The following is a 20,160-nucleotide window of genomic DNA, read 5'->3' as shown; positions in this document are numbered from 1 at the left end:
TCAATATCTTTGTCTCTTATACAACATCTTAAGGCTCCATGTTTATGTAATCAAAATATATCTTCATACTCTTGATATCTATTATTTCATTGCATGATGTAGAGCCCAAGGTCTGAAGAACATGTTGATGCACATTATGATGCTCGGCGCGAAGAATATGACAATATTGCAGATAATGAGGATTGTGGTCAAGACATTGAAGCCCCACCAGTGTCTGCTGGCATGAACGCTATAAACACAGCAAGAATAAAAATGCCTCTCAGTTTACACATGATGGGCTTGTAATGTTCTCCATCCTCTTGTTAAGTTTATATTTGCGATTTAATATTTGCTCCTCACATTTCTGTAATTCCCATGGATGTGTCATCTACTTCTGGTTGGAAAGGAAGTGATACTATTTGCTATGCTGAGGCTTGATCTCCCTGTAGCTAAGGGAACTGTCCTTTCTGTTAATCCGAAGACCATGGCAGGACGTCAGCCTCTTGGAAAGCAGTTTTGTGAAGTTATGGTGGAACATGTGATAAGAAAGGATGCAGTTCTACCTCACCCCTTATGGTCATATGGAGAGTATGGCTGGGCTTATATGATGTTAATTGCGTGGCCATACGAGCAAGTAAGAAATTACACCTAACGTCATTTCTTTTTTGCTTTTGATGAGTGTCCAGTGTTCCTAATTGATGTACTTTATATAGCTGAAGCCTTGCAACAATGCATCTGGATCTTCCAAGGGCACACCAGGTATTTTGAGCCCCTTTATGACTCTTCCTTTGACCTATGCATATGTCTGCTCGCTGCTGCTATTTTAGCAGCCACATCTGGAGTGGTATATAGTTAGTACATATAGCTGTACATATGCTGCTGCAACATATAGCTGAACATATGCTGCTGCTGCTGCTAGCCACAGTTGGAATGGTATATTGTGGCTAGCTAAAATGTTCTCTGAGATTGCAAATAGCTAAGATTGAGATGCAAATAGCTGTACACTACGCCAGATTTGGACATCATTGCCGGATTTATGAGAACCGGCAGTGATGTACTTTCACTGCCGGTTATGAGCTTGAAAATGAAAAAATGATTGGGGCTGGGCTAAAATTGGCAGTGAAGGACCACATCACTGCCGGTTTGTGGTTTGAACCGGTAGTTTTTTGGCGGGCACTCATCACTGCCGGTTCAAGCACAAACCGACAGTGATTGTGCTCTATCACTGTCGGTTCTAGCCAAGAATCGACGGTGATAAGCCTACAGCTCAAAAAGGCTACAACCGTCCTCTTCTTCCTCCCCTCTTCCATCCCGAGAACAAGAGGCACGCTTTTGGGCCCTTCCCTCCATTGTTGCGACTGCTCTTCACCATGAAGCTAGCGATTGTATTTTAAGAATGGCTTGATCTTTTTGCTTTAAGGTTAGTAACAAATATCCACTCCTTTGCTTAATTAGCTTCGTTTTGATGGCTACATTGCTTGATTCTCATTCTAGTTCTTTCTCCATTCTAGAGAGCACTTTTCCAATTGGACATTTGTGCAAGGCTCAAATTGTGGTGAATCCATCATCCAAACGGTTGGTGTCTATGAACACATTTAAATTCCTAGCTAATTATTCCATGGTGTTCAAGATGATCATTGTTAGTATGTGATGCTATAATTAGTTCTTAGAAGTAGAGTAGAATAGTTGTTCTTCAATATTGTGCAATAATTGTTTTTACTACAATTTTCAATTTATAGGGCCGGGGCTACCAATTTCAATTTTCCAATAATTAGTGTACAATAATGTTTTCCAAAAATGGTACATTCGAGCTACAATTATTGTTCATGAAGCTCGATTTCTTATTAATTCTTTGTAATGACTGTCTCAGTATTTTTTTGTGCAGAGATGGGTCAATAGTGGATGCATCTGTCTTGAACGGACAAGCGGTACATGCATGGCGTCAGCCTTGTTTATCACCGATGCCAAAGCCCATGCTGGGAATAGGAACCCTATCTTCTGCCCATGCAAAGATTGCAAGAATCAAAGGAACTTTTGTCAAATTGAGTCTACGATTGCACTTGATTACTAGGGGGTTCATGCCAAACTATACGATATGGACTATGCATGGCAAGGTCGGTGTGAATGTACGTCACACCGAGGATGGGAGCTTTAGCTCCGCAAATCAACCCATGAGCGAACTCATCCAGAGGATCTCCTAGGTAATTGAGGAGGTGAGGCAAGGGACTCACACTTCTAATAGGGAGAAAGATGTGCTCACCCAAGCACTCAGAACCAAGGAGCACCATGGTCGCACTAGAGGAACCGGTGTTGTTCCTTGAAAACTAGCATTCCCCCAAGAATCTAACACTTACCGGAGCCGCTCAAGGGGTAGAGCGGATCAGGAGGCAGAGTATTTGAGGCGACTAAAAGAGATGGAAGACAGAATGGACGCACGGATTGACGCGACTGTTGAAGCATGAGTCCAGCAAATTTTGCTGTCCAAGGGATCAGGAGTACCACAAAACCCTACTCCTACTGCCTTTAGCCCACAGTTTAGGGGTCGCAGCAGCTACGGATCGACCCCGCTCGACGAAGAAGATGCGAATGTGCCTCATCCGGTGGACGCCATCACTGAACCCATCAATGTCAAGTTGTACATCCATCAGGAATGGACAAAAGGCAAGTTGGCACTCGGCGAGGCCTGGCCTGCGGGAGACGGGACCATTAATGGCCGCCCAATTCCACAGGGGTACGCTCGCGTCACCATTGATAGAATACTTGATAAGAAGTATAACAAGATACACATTGAGTACCCCATAGTGGAAGACATGCCAAAACTTGGTCATAACAAGGGCTCTCAAGTGGCCTGGCGCAAGCGCTTCATTAAGCTTGACCACCAATTGTCCTATGATGATGAGGACGACTGCGAGTCTTCGCCCAACCACGATGATCACTCACCATCTCCCAACAGAGATCACTCCCCTCCTCGTCCCTTGCCATCACCCCCGAGGAGACAGAGGTCTCCTTCTATTCCTCTTCGTCCGACTCCATCTTCATCAGCCTCGAGACAAGAGAAGACTCCTCCTCCTCCTCCGTCTTCATCAGCCCTAGGAAAATAGAATTCTCGTCGTTATCCTCCTCCTCCTCTTCCACCTCAGCCCAAAACAAGATCAAGGGCATCCTCGCAGTCACAGAAAAGGTCCTTGGATTCGGTCGCTAATGCTCCCAAAGTGGACCAACAAAAAAGAAAAAGGCTTTTCAGTGGCAGCGTTACAAACTTGATGGAAGGAAAATTTACAGCACACATCTTGAAGGAAGATTGTGTTAGTTTCTTCAATCTTTGTGCCTCACTGCCTTCGTGTTTGTTGAAGTCCGAATTCGAAAGGCAAACATAGAATCAGTACGCTACAATAAGAGCCGATGAAATACACAATGAAGATTTAAGGAAGATACAGAAGTACATAGAAGACAACCCTGAATTAACCATGGAAGAGGCCGCGAACATCTATTATGATGTACAAGGGACGGGAACACTGGCAATGAAGTATGAAAGGGGCAATCTTTTGGTTCCCGATGACGAGTATAAAAATTTGACAATATATATGCGCCAGTTGCATGAATATTACATGGCTCAAGCAACAGAGATGGAGGACTTTGGTTTTGAGGTTATTATCTGTTCACCACATGTTTTTCATTATCCTGAAGAAGAGAAGTTCAATGTCAAGTGGGAGTGCTTGTTCCAGCTATACTAGAAACGCCCTCTCGATACACAAATGTTGACGCTGTGGACTATGTAAGTACCCTACAAGCACGATATTACAATTAACTACTCTCTCAAGACATAAATTGTTAACTTTTGAGCACTTCCCATGATTTTATATAGGTGTATAGCAAAATTTTGCATTCTAAAAAGTAAATGGGATAACATAGGCTTCTTGGACCCCTTACGAGTCAATGAGAAGACATGTCTAGGCCTCCATGGATGTGACGTGGAAGACCTAAAACAGAGATTGATTGCTATTTTTGACGAATTCAAGATGAAGAACAAAACCCACATACTTCTAGCCTACAACTACGAGTATGTGTTCTCGGCTTTTAATTTTATGCTTCTTTTATTGTTAAGATTATTTGATAATTATGATTCTGTGATTGCAGCAACCATTTCGTCTTCATTTGTGTTAATCTTGCCAAAAATTTGATCGAAGAAAAAACCATTTCATCATCTGGATGCACTGGTGGCAGTGCTGAATTAGTAAACGATCCTAATAACATATTATTTTCTAATCACACATACCGCTTTCTAACGTTTCTCCTTTTAATGTTGCTCAGTATCCGAAGAAGACATATCGGTGGGACGCGGGTCCCATTCAATGTTATCAAAATGGAGGGGAAGTACCTAAAACAGCTGGCGGGAAACAATGAATGCGAGTTTTATGTAATGTGGGCAATGCTTTTCTACATCGGCAGGAAATCGGAAGAAGCCGATAAGTTGGTGTGTATAATCCCTATTTCATTTATGTCTGTTAATAATTCAACAAAATAATTTACTAATTCCTCTTTGGATATCATCTTTTTTGAACGACAGCGCAAGAAATATAACCACGAAAGGCTGTTAGACATGGAGATCGTCGCACTGCAATCGGAGCTGGCAAAATTCATCTTAGCTGAGGTATTGGAAAAAGATGGAGTATTTTCCATTGCACAATCCGTGAAGAACAAGGACCAGTATGGCCCAGAGCGGCTCGCCAGATTATTGTAAGAAGTCCGAGAAGCATTGCACAATATGTGAAGTCCGAGAACATTTCTTTTTTATTTTGAGGGATCGAGATCTTGATAAGAACATTTGAACTGTAACCGTAACATTTGTAATGTTTCATATTGATGGACCTAACCCGATTCCACGAAAAAATATAAATTAAAATAAATTATAAAACAATAAAATATGAACGTGCCATCATCACTGCCGGTTAGCAGCAAACCGGCAGTGTTGTTGTAAACATCACTGCTGGTTAGAAACAAACCGGCAGTGATGGCCAAGATGGCACTGCCGGCTGGAGCCACAAACCGGCAACGTTGGCTTATACATCACTGCCAGTTTTTGTCACAAACCGACAGAGATTCTTACGAGAACATTGTCGGTTGAAACACAAACCGACAGTGTTGCACTGCCGGTTCTTGTCACAAACCGGCTGTGATTCTTACGAGAACACTGCCGATTGAAACACAAACCGATAGTGTTTGTGGAATCGAACTCTACCGAGTGGTCTTATGAACCGGCAGTGTTGGTGGAACTGAACTCTACCGGTTGTGTAAAGAACCGGCAGTGAAGTTGAAGAACACTGCCGGCTTGTAGGAACCGACAGTGATATCTTACCCTCATCACTGCCGGTATGGTTGTGCCGGTTCAAAATCCGGCAGTGATGGCGTGTTTTGAACTGGCAGTGAAGTTCTATTCTGACATAGTGGTACATATGCTGCTATTTTCTAAGATATGCTGCTGATGAGATTGCAAATAGTTGTACATATTTTAGCTGAAATTGCAAATAGTTGTACATATTTTGGGTGTACATATGCTGCTATTTTCTGAGATTGCAAATAGCTGAGATTGAGATGCTAGTAATTTTTTAAGAGCACAAGCCAGCAGGGACGTAGCCAGCAGTGGGGCTAGGGGTGCTTCAGCCCCCCCTACCCATCCTGAGCATGTGGAGTTTTCCTAAGTCCTCTCTTAAAATTTTATGCATACATGTATTAGGTAGGAGGGGCTAAGATTAAAAGAAGATAAAAAAACCTCTATTCTTTTGTTCAGCCCCTCCTAAAATTTTTTCTAGCTTCGTCACTGCAAGCCAGTACTGCCAACATGCCTAAAAGTATTAGCAAATTTCATTGCACGGCTACCTTAGATTGCAAATAGCTGAGACATAGACCTACAGTTCCTAATTATTGTACTACTTTCAATCAATTTAGGTTGGGACATCCCCTGCAGTTCTTCTAGTTAATGATCAAATTGATGTTAATTTTATTTTTCAGGTAGCGTTGGGCGCCACTAGCTGCTTACAAATGAATGGGATGCCAACTTTTGCGCAACTACTGCATTTGGATCCAAGTATTTCTTTTGTTTTGTGAGTTTCTAGAAGAACTTGTGGACTTGACTTATTGGCAGTGCAAGAACCTGCTGTTGGATCCATGCATCTCTTTTTGGTTGCTAAGTCTATCAAAGTGATTGTGTACTGCAAACAATCTAGTATGCTCCCATTTATGTTTTATGACTTGGTGCAAATTGGATATGCTGCCATGTATGTAATTGTGCAACTTGGTGCAAATGGGCAAGAATATGCATGTCATATGAAGATCCATGTATTTGGGGACTAAATTTGTGGAGATGAATGTGATATGATGGATCTTCGATTAGTCAAATACATATTTAATATGTAATGATTCTGCTACGTTGGATTTTATTTTTTTAATTAGTTTTAAAATTCCTGGAGAATCTGTCGGTAAATATTTGTATAACATCGCACGGTCTGTTGGCATAAATGGTGACACACTGTCTGTTGGTGATTTTTCTCCATCGGATTGTCTGTCGGTAAAAGGGTAGTCTGTCGGTAAAACTTTTTACCGACAGGGCTTACAACTACTAACTTGGTCTGACGGTATATCTCTAAATCAACGGACTCCTGACAGTAAAAGGACTTATACCGATAGACCGTCCGATGTTGTTGTGAGGCTGTGGTGTAGTGGGGGCTAAATTGTCAGTAGGCCTACGAGCAGCAATGGGCATTGCATATTGCTCAGACGTCACACAAACCCAACAACCAATTGGAGCATGATCCTACTCCACTTGAGATCCAACGTGGTTCCATCTTTACAAACATTTTAGTACCTCTCGTGAACTATCTTGACTATGAAGGGAATGCTTGTGTGAATTTTTTTTCCTAGAAAAAGGTTTCCACCCACAGAAAGCAAATATTCAGACTAAATTGTGAAGTAATGAGTAGTGTTACAGGATCTACGTGGGAAAACAATAAGGGAGCCTTAGTTCTACTTGTGGGGCTATCTATGTGTGTCCGAAAGCACCCTGTTCGTTTCGCTGAAAAGCCAGGCTAAAAGTATTGTTCGCTGATTTGTTGTGAGAGGAAAACACTGTAAGTGGCTGATTTATACCCAGAAGGATGCTTTCAATATAAGCAGGGTCTAAAGCCTTTGGTCCAAAAATTTATACCCTGAAGGAATGGTGATAGCTGGATCCCATGGTGGAGAACCGACAACCAAGTAATCCTTGGTTAAGTGGATCCAACATTCCCTAAAACCACCATGTGAATCTACCAGCCGATAGTGGTGGCCTTATGCTGCTACTAGGTCAAGCCATGAATTGGCATTACTGTCAGGTGGTGGCTATAAACGGTAGTCATATAGCGATGCCCATATACTGCTGTAGGGTCTTGGATTAACTCAGTAGTGATAAGGTCACTAGTAGAGAAACTGGCTCTAGTCCCGGTTTCCAACCCCCTTTAATCCCGGTTTTGGAACCGGAACTATGAAATCGGGACTAAAGGTCTTGATTTTTAGTCCCGGTTCCTCCAACCGGGAGTAGAGGTGTTTATTGGGTGAAAAAAAGTTGCAGCTGTGGAGATTCGAAACTACGACCTCCCACTTCAGCTCTTGCACGCGTTACCATCTCACCTACCACCACACATCTTACTTAGATAAGATATGTTTTCCTTTTAAATTCAGTTTGGAGACACCTTTAGTCCGGGTTTAAGACATAAACCGGGACTAAAGGTACCTTTAGTCCCGGTTCGTGTCTCAAACCGGGACTAAAAGTCACACTTTTAGTCCGGGTTCATGTCTCAAACCGGGACTAAAGATTCTCGCACTGAGGTGCCTCTGACACACCTCGGTAGCCGTTGGGCAGGGACCTTAGTCCCGGTTGGAGCTACCAACCGGGACTAAAGGTTTCTCTAGTCCAGGGCGCGAAAATTACCGGGACTAAAATCAAATTTTGAAGTGGATCAAAAGTCGTTTCTCTACTAGTGGGTGCTTCATTGCTGGGTCATTCAGATCCTAACCATTTGTCCGCATCCAAGGCTTTCGACCTAGCAGTGAAACTAGATCACTGCAGACTCATACAGACACAACAATGATGATCCACTAGTAGTGCTGCTCAAAATTGGAGAATTTTGACTTGCCAAGGTGGGCTTGCTAGGGCGTTGTTGATATTGGTTTTTTTCAGTGGGCCGGGGATTGATTAGCAGTGCATAAGTGATGAGATTGCTGGGATGGAGAAGAGAGTGGGAACAGACACGGAGGGGAGGGATGTTGAGCGAGGTGGGCGGTGGCTGAAACAAAGAGTGGTGGAAATAGGTGAAAGAAAGAGAAAGATGGGCAGCAGCTAAGAAGTGGCAAAGAGATAAGGAGAGAGAGTGGACATTTAATTAGGTAAAATAGAGTTTCTTATTGGGTTAACAAGGTTGTCTCCATTTGGCAGAAATCTATTTTTGAAGTAGTGACACTGTATCATAGTTGTGTGTAGAGGACGAAAGTAATCTCGCAGGAATTTTATCATATTGCTTGAATTGTATGAAATCAATACAATTTTTATCTAAATAAAGATGACTATATAAACTATAACAGCTTGTAGTAATGGTAGATTTTATAGCAGAGTACCACTGGGTGAGCTAAATTACAGTTTTCCAATCTAGGAGACACTTAAATCAATAGAACTCAAGCCCTGAAGACACATGTTCTTTCTGAATTCACCTTCACCTGGTTTCAGAGAGGCTAGTATTTCCAGGAATGAAGTATATACATACATCTCTTTTGACGTAACAGGAGGGAAGTATACATACAACTCAAATTCTTTGTTGAGGCAAAGTGAAAACAAATACTTTCGAAGTCCATCTTCTGTTCAACCTAAGCATGGACAATGAAGTCATCAAATTGCCAAAAAAAAAGCATTCTTTTAAGTGCTTATCATTTGGACTGCTAGACATGATGTCATCTTCAAAAACATACCTCCTTTGGTTGATGCTACTAGTGGCCTCTTCCTTAGAGAGCTCAACTTGTTGACAGTTAGAGCAAGAAGCAAAGATACCACCTCCTTTGATTTATGGATTCAGAATCTACTGTAATATTTGTGTTTTCTCTTATTTTCCTGACCTTCTTTGTCTCTTATGTCATTTGTAGCTTTCTCGTACCTTGTAACTTTCTTGTAATTCTTTTTCCCTTGACTTTTTAATAAAATTCTGTAGGGGTGCAAACCCCTCCAGCTTCGTCAAAAAAAAGTGCTTATCATTTCATTCATTGGTTTGTCTTCCTATACCAAGACTCTCTAGTGCTCTTTCGCAGATAACAATAGAGACCGTCGCAAAAATAAAAAAAGAAGAAAGAAAGATAACAACAGAGACCATTGGTTGAAGCACATGGACGCTAAACTATTTTGTATTGCAATACCTGATTTCAAGACATGAACAAGACTGCCGAAGCTCGTAGTTTCAATTGATGGTTTGTACTGGTATAAGATTAGATCATCTATGCGACCAACAGCAACTTTAGACAAAGTGCAACAGTGTACCCTATCCACCTCCCCTCACCATTCCTCATATTTATCACTTGTCTCCAACAAAATGCAATATATAGATAGAAGCCAGCCAGTGGTAGTCTTCCTTCAGCAACCAACTCCTACCTTAGTCCGAGTTATCTCTTGTCAACTTAGTTTGCAGAAATGTACATAAATAGGCAAAACACTAGTGAATGGAGTCGCCAGTGAATTGAACAGGCTACCTGCACATGCAGATGGGAAGTCTGCCAGTGGGTGGGATTAAGAACCATGTTATCTTGAACAGGCTACCTGCACATGCAGATGGGAAGTCTGCAAGTGAATTGAACTGGCTACTTGCGCATGGAGATGGGAAGTGGGATTAGGAGGTATCAAGAACCACGCTATCTCGTAAATCTTCTGTATCCTAGACGGGCATAAGTTGTTTGGCCCAGCATGATTCATACATCTGCATCTGTAAATAAATTCCAGTACCTTCTAAACTGGATTATCTAGTAGTGACACCGTACCCTAGTTGTTTAGAGGCCGCAACTATTCTTGGAGGATTGGATCATATTGTTCGAATTGTATGAGATAGATGCCAATCTTCATTTATCTAAATAAAGATGGAACTATACTATGACAGCTTGCAGTAAAAGGAAAAATTGCAAGATGGAACTCTTTGCACAAGGGAAACATAAATTTATAAGAAAACAAATTATTAAACCGTGGTTAAACAATTCGAGAAGAGAAAGACGCCCTACGTTTTGAACCAAATGGGCATAGGACGCTGCAGTCTACCTAGAGAATGATTAGATCAGAGTTTGAGATATTAGTGTAGAAAAAATCATACCATGGTTACATCCATGCATGCACGCTCACTTTGGATGAAAATTTGAGATTACAGCATATATATACCTGATGGATCTAGAGTGCCTTTAATTTCATCGGAAAAATAAAGAACACTAATTCGGATCAGATGCATAGTCATACGCATATACTGTCATGATCCAATGCGTAACCGAATAAATATCAGATTTAGTCACCTGTTCACTCGATTGATGGGATTTAATTGACGGAAGAAGAGTCTCCAAATTAGACTATTTGGTGGAAGCGGTAGTGATACCATCTACCGTTCTGGGAGCTGCTGCGAGGACATTAGGATTATAGATAAATAAACAAATAAATCTATTAGGAGAGTTTCTCTCACAATACCTAGATTGCACAAACGGATGGAGCATTCCATCAATATCTCCGATGGTATGTAGGCCAACAGCAGCGCCGCGGATGCCTAGAACCAACAATGTTTAGCATGGTTCACTTTTCTGAAAAAAAAAACATCCTTATAGAGGAGTATCTAGGTTCAGCACTGAACTGATTGTGCTACCCACACACACATGCTATAGCACCAAATTTGAAACGGGGAACTCCCCAGGACACATGACCACATCATCGAAGAAATCCAACCCAACCGCAATACACAATCCTCAGCACTCACTACCGGAAACAGTAGGTTTGCCGTGTGCCACAGGCACTCGGCAAAGGCCACAAAACACTCGGCAAAGCATTTGCCGAGTGTAACACTCGGCAAAGAGCACACGGCATCTACAGTACCGGCAAACAGTAGCTTTGCCGAGTGTTTTCTGTCGGGCACTCGGCAAAGACTTTGCCGAGAGCTGAAAACGACACTCGGCGAAAAAAAGTACGTGACGGAGGGGAAACGGTCACGGCACGTTTGCCGAGTGTCAACGGTGAGGCACTCGGCAAAGATTTCCTTTTTGCCGTGTGTCAAACTTGGGGCCCTCGGCAAAGCTGTCCAGTTTGCCGTGTGTCAAATAGTGGCACTCGGCAAACTTACTGCTTTTGCCGTGTGCCACAGTATGAGCACTCGGCAAAGCCCATTCCAAAATCGTCAGAATTTAACTTCTTTGCCGAGTGTCAAAGGGCTAACACTCGGCAAACATGCCATTTTTAAGTCCAGAATGCACAGAATGATGCCGCGTGTCCACTTTGCTGAGTGTTTTACCGCTGGCACTCGGCAAAAGGGGTCTTTGCCGAGTCTAACACTCGGCAAAGCTGCCACAAATAATCATTTTAACTAGTTCAGTCACAGCCACGTACCACATTCAAATAAACATCACATCCATCAATAGTTCACAATAGGCATCACAGGCAATTCATATAGATATATCGACAACACATAGATGCAAATAAACTTCAGAATTCACAAATAGTAGTCATAGCTCATTCACAACCACAAGTAGTCACAGGTAATCCATAAATGCAAATACAAATAAAATCACAAGTACTTAGCACTACCCCAGATCTGGACATCACTGCCGGTTCAAAAACCCACTTCACTGCCGGATTTTGAACCGACAGTGGCATACCGGCAGTGATGTTGGGTTGACATCACTGTCGGTCCTTAAAAACCGACAATGATCTACAGGAAACAGTGTCGGTTGCTGGATCCACCCGGCATTGTCTAGTTGAACAACACTGCCGGTTTGTAGTTCCAACTGACAGTGACGGTTGCTTCAAGAGTGTCGGTTCTTGGCTCAAGCCAGCAGTGTTGAGCAAGCCTACACTGTCGGTTCATGGATCAAACTGGCAGTGTTGTCGTAAATATCAGTGTCGGTTGGTGGATCGAACCGGCAGTGTCGTTGTAAATATCAGTGTCGGTTCATGAATCAAACCGGCAGTGTTGTTGTAAATATCAGTGTCGGTTCTTGGCTCAAGCCAGCAGTGTTGAGGAAGCCTACACTGTCGGTTGATGGATCAAACCGGCAGTGTTGTCCTAATCATCAGTGTCGGTTCATGGTTCAATCCGGTAGTGTTGGGCAAGCCAACACTGTCGGTTTGTTTCTAACCGGCAGTGATGGTTACAACAACACTGCCGGTTTGTTGCTAACCGGCGGTGATGGCCCGTTCGTATATTATTGTTTTATAATTTATTTTAATTTATATTTTTTCGTGGGATCGGGTTTCGCTTTATATACGCTACATAGACGACAGGTCCATCAATATTAAACATTACAAATATTACGGTTACAATTCAAATGTTCTTATCCAGATCTCGATCCCTCAAAATAAAAAAGAAATGTTCTCGGACTTCTTACGATAATCTGGCGAGCCACTCTGGGCCATACTGGTCCTTGTACTTCACGGATTGTGCAATGGAAAATACTCCATCTTTTTCCAATACCTCGGCTAAGATGAATTTTGTCAGCTCCGATTGTAGTGCGACGATCTCCATCTCTAGTAGCCTTTCGTGCTTAAATTTCTTGCGCTGTCGTTCAAAAAAAGATGATATCCAAAGAGGAACAGTAAATCATTTTGTTGAATTATTAACAGACATAAATGAAATGGGGATTATACACACCAACTTATCGGCTTCTTCCGATTTCCCGTCGATGTAGTGAAGCATTGCCCACATTACATAAAACTCGCATTCATTGTTTCCCGTCGGCTGTGATAGGTACTTCCCCTCCATTTCGACAACCTTGAATGGGAACGGCTTCCCACCGATATGACTTCTTCGAACACTGAGCAACATTAAAAGGAGAAACAATAGAAAGCGGGTATGTGTGATTAGAAAATAATATGTTATTAGGATCGCTTACTAATTTAGCACCGACACCAGTGCATCCAGATGATGAAATGGTTTTTTCTTCGTGTCCCACACCTTGACCAGATTTTTGGCAAGATTAACACAAATGAAGACGAAATGGTTGCTGCTAGGAACTAAATATAGTATCACATACTAACAATGATGATCTTGACCACTATGGAATAATTAGCTAGGAATTTAAATGTGTTCATAGACACCAACTTTTTGGATGATGGATTCACCACAATTTGAGCCTTGCACAAATGTCCAATTGGAAAAGTGCTCTCTAGAATGGAGAAAGAACTAGAATGAGAATCAAGCAATGTAGCCATCAAAACGAAGCTAATTAAGCAACAAAATCAAAGGAGTGGATGTTTGTTTCTAACCTTAAAGCAAAAAGATCAAGCCATTCTTCAAAATCCAAGCACTAGCTTCATGGTGAAGAGCAGTCGCAACAATGGAGGGAAGGGCCCAAAAGCGTGCCTCTTGTTCTCGGGATGGAAGAGGGGAGGAAGAAGAGGACGGTTGTAGCCTTTTTATGCAGTAGGCTTATCACCATCAGCTCTTGGCTAGAACCGACAGTGATAGAGCACAATCACTGTCGGTTTGTGCTTGAACCGGCAGTGATGAGTGCCCGCCAAAAAACTACCGGTTCAAACCACAAACCGGCAGTGATGTGGTCCTTCACTACCAGTTTTAGCCCAGCCCCAATCATTTTTTCATTTTCAAGCTCATAACCGGCAGTGAAAGTACATCACTGCCGGTTCTCATAAATCTGGCAGTGATGATGCCGGCAGTGATGATGCCGGCAGTGATGTGCAAATCTGGCGTAGTGTAGGCCACTAGTTCACTGCGATAGGGCTTCACTTGGGCCACGAGTTCCACTGCGATGGGGCTAGGGCATGAGGCTCATTCGATTCCACCGATTGATGCTGCACAAAGGAGAAGGGATTGGCATGAAGGTCAACATCGGCAGGATTAATATCAAGGTAAACACATATTTTAAATAACTTTACTCTCTTTCAAAGGATACAAAGTAAGATTGATTCTGCATAAACTAGATTATAAGGTTGTAAAGCGACTCACAGTGCCTGAAACAGTATTTGGAGTAGGAGGAGGGGCTGGAAACGGTGGTGGAGGTTGACCGATTGTAGCATAAACACCCCTCATATATTCAAACATCTGTAGCTGCATCCTCTACCGCTCTGCCTCCATCCTCTGGCGCTCTGACTCCATCTTCGCCTCTAGATCCTCCTGGCGCCTCGTTTCTTGTTCTAGCTGAGCCTACAATATTTCATCCCAATGGTTACAATGCAATGCAAAAGTATGTAAAAATCAATGAACGATAAATAAAACAGAAATAACCTGGAGTGCGTTCATTTGGAACCGTGTAGAGTCTGGCCGTGGGCGTATCGCTGGACTGGAACCCGTGCTCCGTGCTCAAATCTGAGAGAGAGTGGGAGTACTGGCCGTGTCGATGGTGCCGTCGCCAATCCAGAACCGGCCATGCTTCTTGCCTCCTCCTGTCCTCATGACCACTTCTCCATCAAGGTCATGGGCGCTCGGATCATACTCTAGGCCACGGACCTCCCTTGCCATCGATGTGTATCCTTCGAGACGGCTGTGGACGGACTCATTGCTATACGCCGAGGGCGGGTCCTCTAGGTTGTAGGCGATGTCGGACGTCACCTTCCCCTTGTGGACCAAAGCATATGCCACGAACCGGGTGAGGACTGACCACCATGTGACGCCGACTGCAAAAAAAAGCAATATGATTAGAAATTATGCATAATTGAGCCTTAGAATAAAGAAATAAATTTGTGTACCCATCTAGCCATGTATTCTGAGAGGTTGAGGTCACCTTGATGGTGTGTTGGACCTGGCGTCAGCAAACACCGCTCCCGGCAAGCGTTGTGATTCTCCTGCCACGCAGGGTCACACCACCTTTCCACCATCCGGGCCCAGCACTGCATATCGTAGGCGCACCAACACGGAGGCACCTACGTCATCAAGTATATGACATATAAGAAGATGAAATTAAGCACAAATAATCTCAGAAAAAATAAGTATTAATGTTCTATATTTACCTTCATGTATTGTTCCGAGGTCAGGCTCATGGTTCTTGCCGCCCTTTTAGTGATCCTCTCGGCAAGAAATTCCACGTGGTATTGGATCACGGCCTGGATGCGCGCCTCGTAGTGCATGTCCTTGATGAGTTTCTTGGTGGCTTTGTCAGCCACAGCATCCGCCTTAGCCTCGTATCCCTCCTCGCATCTAAAGAAATCCTACATATGTAATGCGATGTATCTAGTCATTAATGTCCAATCAATACGATGTATTGAGCAATGTAATGCGAGAAAGACTTACCCAAAGCTCGGCCTTGACACGTTGTGCCTTATTGGCGAAACACCTACCCACTTGATCAGTGGTGTCAGAGACGGCGGCATAGTGGGCCCAAGTGTAGGCCGGCTCGATAGTTCCGCCGAACTGCACCAGGCTAGGGAACTTGTCCTTGATCAAAAGACCAAGGATGCCATTCACATGGCGTGCGTGATCACCCCCACCGACCTTTCTCCAACCCCTGTCCAAGTGATTAAGATAAATTATTAGTTTCTATTATAATTTTGAACATATCAAATGAAAAATTAGTGATAACATATAAAGTTACTTACTTCTCTCCATCAGGTCGAATCAGCGGACGTCTGTCAAGAGGTATTGGTCGCTTCGAGAGGGTCGAGGTACCTCGCAACCACACACCTGTACTAGAGGAAGAGGTACCCCCTGTCTCCTCCTCCATCCCTGCCTCCTCCTGCACCCCTACCTCCTCCTCCACCTGTACCTCCTCCTCAGAGGATGAGTGAGCGGAAGGTAACTCAAACGGCGACGAAGGTGCAGGCGATGGTGGCCTCATATTACCTCCACCCTTCGCTCGACCCTTGGGTCTACCCCAAGGTCTCTTCCCGGACCCCTCAGCTGCATCGGACCCTTTACTCGCCGCTGTCGCTTTTGAATAAAGCGACGTTACCCTCCTCATACCGCCCACCATTGTTCAATCACCTGCAATTAAAAAGAGTAAACCAATTAGCATAGATAATACATCAAAATAGATGCAAAATAAACAAAACATACTTAGAAAATAATAAATCAATTAGCACGGATCATATATGTATTAGAAATAATCATCATCATCGGGATTAGCTAGATCATAGGTCTCATCATCACTATCACACATGTCGATATAATCATCCCCGTGCTCCGAAGGAGGAATGTCGTTGCTTAGATGTAATCGCTGAAGTAATTCTAAGTCCTTCACATTCTGAACCTCGTCACCGGCGTCCTCGTTAGCACCACTTTCATTGTCTACTTCCATTCCCTGAGCTTCGGTTAAGTCTATCTCAAAACTCCCTTCGAGCCCATCTTCTTGAAAGAACTCTCCGTCATATGTGTTGGGTCCATGTTGTAATCTTGATTGTTGGGGACATGTAGTTTATCGTGTGGCGATACCTTGTACACAACATCCCAACCCTTAAGACAATCTACAGTTTGGCACAGGTATGAGAGATAATAAACTTGCGTTGCCTATTGAGCCACAATATAGACATCGTCTCCTAGTAAGACGGATGATTGTCGAATTTTGACTAGCCCAAGATTAGGGGTCTGCCTCACTACTTCAGGATCAAACCAATGGCATTTGAATATAACGGGATTAAGAGGTTTGCAACCATGAAACATGAGTTCGTATATTTCTTCAATTCTTCCATAATACTCAACCCCATCTAAGCCTTGCATAAAAACTCTGGTAAATGACTTGACCCTATAGGCACAACCATCGGCAACCTGTCTGAACTCGGCACTCATAGACGCATCAGTTTGTCCCTACAAGTTCAAGCAGGGTAGTTCGTTATATTAGTCGCACATACAAGCAACTTGTAATGTCAAACTAAGTACGAGCCAAATGGATCCAGAATTATATCAATTCTTAACATGGAGTACCACATGTTGTATGTGGAGAGTAGAAAAAGTTTCAAGGTCAGGAATGAAAAAAAACTTATTACTTCATGCAGTTGTAGCTCAAATTCAATGCATAACAATTAAAATTCTATAATTGCATTTAACAAATTAAAATTATCGAACGGATCCAAAAATTTACCAAAATTACACATGGATCAATCTATGTTCTCTATTGCCTATACAAAAAGTTCTGAAGTCAAACCCCAATTCGACCGTCACTTTGAATCCAAATCTTACCGGATCATTCTCTACGCTACGATTCTTCTTCTAAGATACTTCGGATTGTAAACATCGTATGTGACAGATTGTCCGAAACCTTCTCAATTTTTTACCATAGCCTCCACGTATGATATCATGAGACTTTGATAAATCTCATGTTTTCAGACTTCGTTTGCTTTTTTTAGAATTTAAAAATCATTCAGCCACACGTTCGTGGTCGGGTTTCGTGAACAAGATGTTCAAACATTCTTTTCATTTCTTGGGCAAGGCCTCAAAATGGACTCAATAACATGAATATAATTTTTCCACTCATTTTATTCCATTATTTGAATCACTTGCAGTTCAAATTTGACTTATACCAAAAAATTCCTCTAAACGTAATAAATTAATTAAATATATCAAACGGATTCAGAAATATACCAAATTTTAACATGTAGTAACACATGTTGTATGTGGATGGTAGAAAAAGTTTGGAGGGCAGGAGAGGAAAATAAGTTTTGTATTTGCCGAGTGTTGGGGAAAAACACTCGACAAACTTATAATTTTACCGAGTGCTGGATGAAAACACTCGGCAAAGTTGCATTTTTGCTAACGCCCGGCACGCCGTCAGACGGCCGTCGCACATACCGGTCATGTGATACGATTTTGCCGAGTGTCGTATTGTAGGTTACCGAGTGTCTTATAGTCTACACTTGGCAAATATTGTTTTTTATCGAGTGTAATATGTATGCCGAGTGTCTTACGTCCTACACTCGGCAAATTAGCTCTTTGTCGAGTGCCTGATTAATTGCACTTGGCAAATAAGTAAACACTCGGCATATTTACTATTTCCGGTAGTGACTGCACTGTACCTAGATTGCAATGACGACTCACGAGTAAACGGCCGCACTGAAGCGAACGGGCTGAACAGACAAAGAGGGCGGGCTGGTGCTAGGACCGACGAGGAATTGGTAGATGCTAAGGCTGGCGTCGATGGCGATGACCTGACGCCCGCCGGGGGAGGCCGGGAGCGAGGGTGGAGGCGGCGTCGCGGTGGCGGCTAGGTAGCCTGTCAGATCGGCAGCCTGACCATGGTTTTAGGGTTCGGCGGAGGGCACAAGCGCCACCGGTGGGTGGAGGGCCGGGAGCGGGCATGTCGAGGCGGTCTCCACGCCGGAGCCAGAGGACGTCTGCCGGGGGAGGCTGGGAGCGGGGGTGGAGGCGGTCTCCGCGCTGCGCCGGAGCCGGAGGACACCCTCCGAGAGCAGGGGTGGAGGCAACGGCGGATCTGAGGGGATTGGAGGGAGCAGGGAGAAAGGGTCGTAGGGAGTGTGGGCGAGATTCATGCATGGGAGGCAATTCTGCATGCCGGGGGGGGATCGTACGCTGGGTGAAGGTGAAGGAGCGCGCGGTTTTCGCACGCCTGTCAACGATGCTCTTATGAATATTTTAGTTGTAAAGATTTACCTTAAGAAACACTCCACTCGGCGATGCAGCGGTGGCGCTGGAAGACAAGCGAGAGAGGAATCGATTAGCGGCGGTGTGGATAGGGGAGAAAAATTCTCTCTTAGCGACTTAAGTTGGGCTAAGGCCAGCGAGCACGAACAAGTGGGCTGACTTTTGGGCTAGGATGAATGAGCTAGACGAAAAAGAGGACTGAATTTTTGGCTCATTTATAATTAGGTATATAGACATAGATAAAACAAGAGGACTGTATATAGATAAATACAAAATAGTTTGTACATTCACGGACTTAGTTATAGGACATAGACAAAAAAAAGGCTAAAATTTTGGCTTTCAATATTATGCGTATATATAGAGAGGTATAGGTATGGATAGGTTATGGGACGAAGGATGGAGGAGCTACTCTATCCCTATATCATCATAATGTCGATAATGCTTATATAGGGTGTTTGGATGGACGGACCCGCGTCACCCAGTTGCTTTGCATGCTGCGCGCCCCCGCACGTGGGACGGACCCCGTCCTCGCCCGCATCGCCTACTCGCTCTACACGTTGTGTGCCCTTGTGTCACACCCAATTTTAAGGATAAAATTGAATGCATAAAGCTCATGTGTGCCCAGGGATCAGTCACACACACAAGTTGACAAATCATAAAAGGTATCATCACAGTGTATCTTACATCACGATTAATAACAACACATAGTCTTACACAACACAGCGGAAGATAAAATGATAACTCTCTCGTGGAACTCCATCATAGGGAAGGTCAACTAGTTGACCACAAGCCTAATAATCCTCAGGAAACTCCTCATACCCGTTGTCATCTGTTACCCATCCGGGATTTTTATCCAAATATAGAAAGTAAACAAGCGTAAGTACTTCCCGTACTTAACAAGATAACATGGGGTTATGTAGCTCAAAAAGGATGACACTGGTCTACTGCAGTTAACACTTTTAGTAAGTCAAGATTTTATTATCAAGTTTAATCAAGTTATGCTTAAGATCCCATTTATATCCACATAATCAGATATCATAATCATTTGCATCATATTATCATCGTATACCATCATAAATGAACCACAATGAGTAACCAATTATTCTGTGAGTTTTCCGGGCCGCTCGTGATCGTGAGCACGGCTGTTATAACAGTTTGTAACCCTTTGCTGAGGTGGTGCACATTCACCATGAGTCGTGATTCCCATATGCCCGGGTTAATTACTCACATATCACTGCCAAGGTGAGCGGGCAGGGTACACTATGAAGCCATTTCATAGGTTTCTCTAACAAGTTAGGGCCGCTAGGTTTCCTCGGCAGGCAGATGTAGGAACCCCCCTTTCCTATGGCACATATCCATCGTGGCTATACACATAGGAACAGAGGCA

The 20,160-nt window shown here is 43.3% G+C and overlaps 1 pseudogene; it reads left to right on the top strand.

The window, feature by feature from the left end:
* Window positions 1–285, top strand: part of LOC136489281 (uncharacterized) — a 36,769-nt pseudogene extending 36,484 nt beyond the window's left edge.
* Window positions 286–20,160: the final 19,875 nt, after the last annotated feature.

The sequence above is a fragment of the Miscanthus floridulus genome, chromosome 10 (assembly GCF_019320115.1).
Source record: "Miscanthus floridulus cultivar M001 chromosome 10, ASM1932011v1, whole genome shotgun sequence".
NCBI lineage: Eukaryota > Viridiplantae > Streptophyta > Magnoliopsida > Poales > Poaceae > Miscanthus > Miscanthus floridulus.
This window is presented reverse-complemented; position numbering and strand designations above follow the sequence as displayed.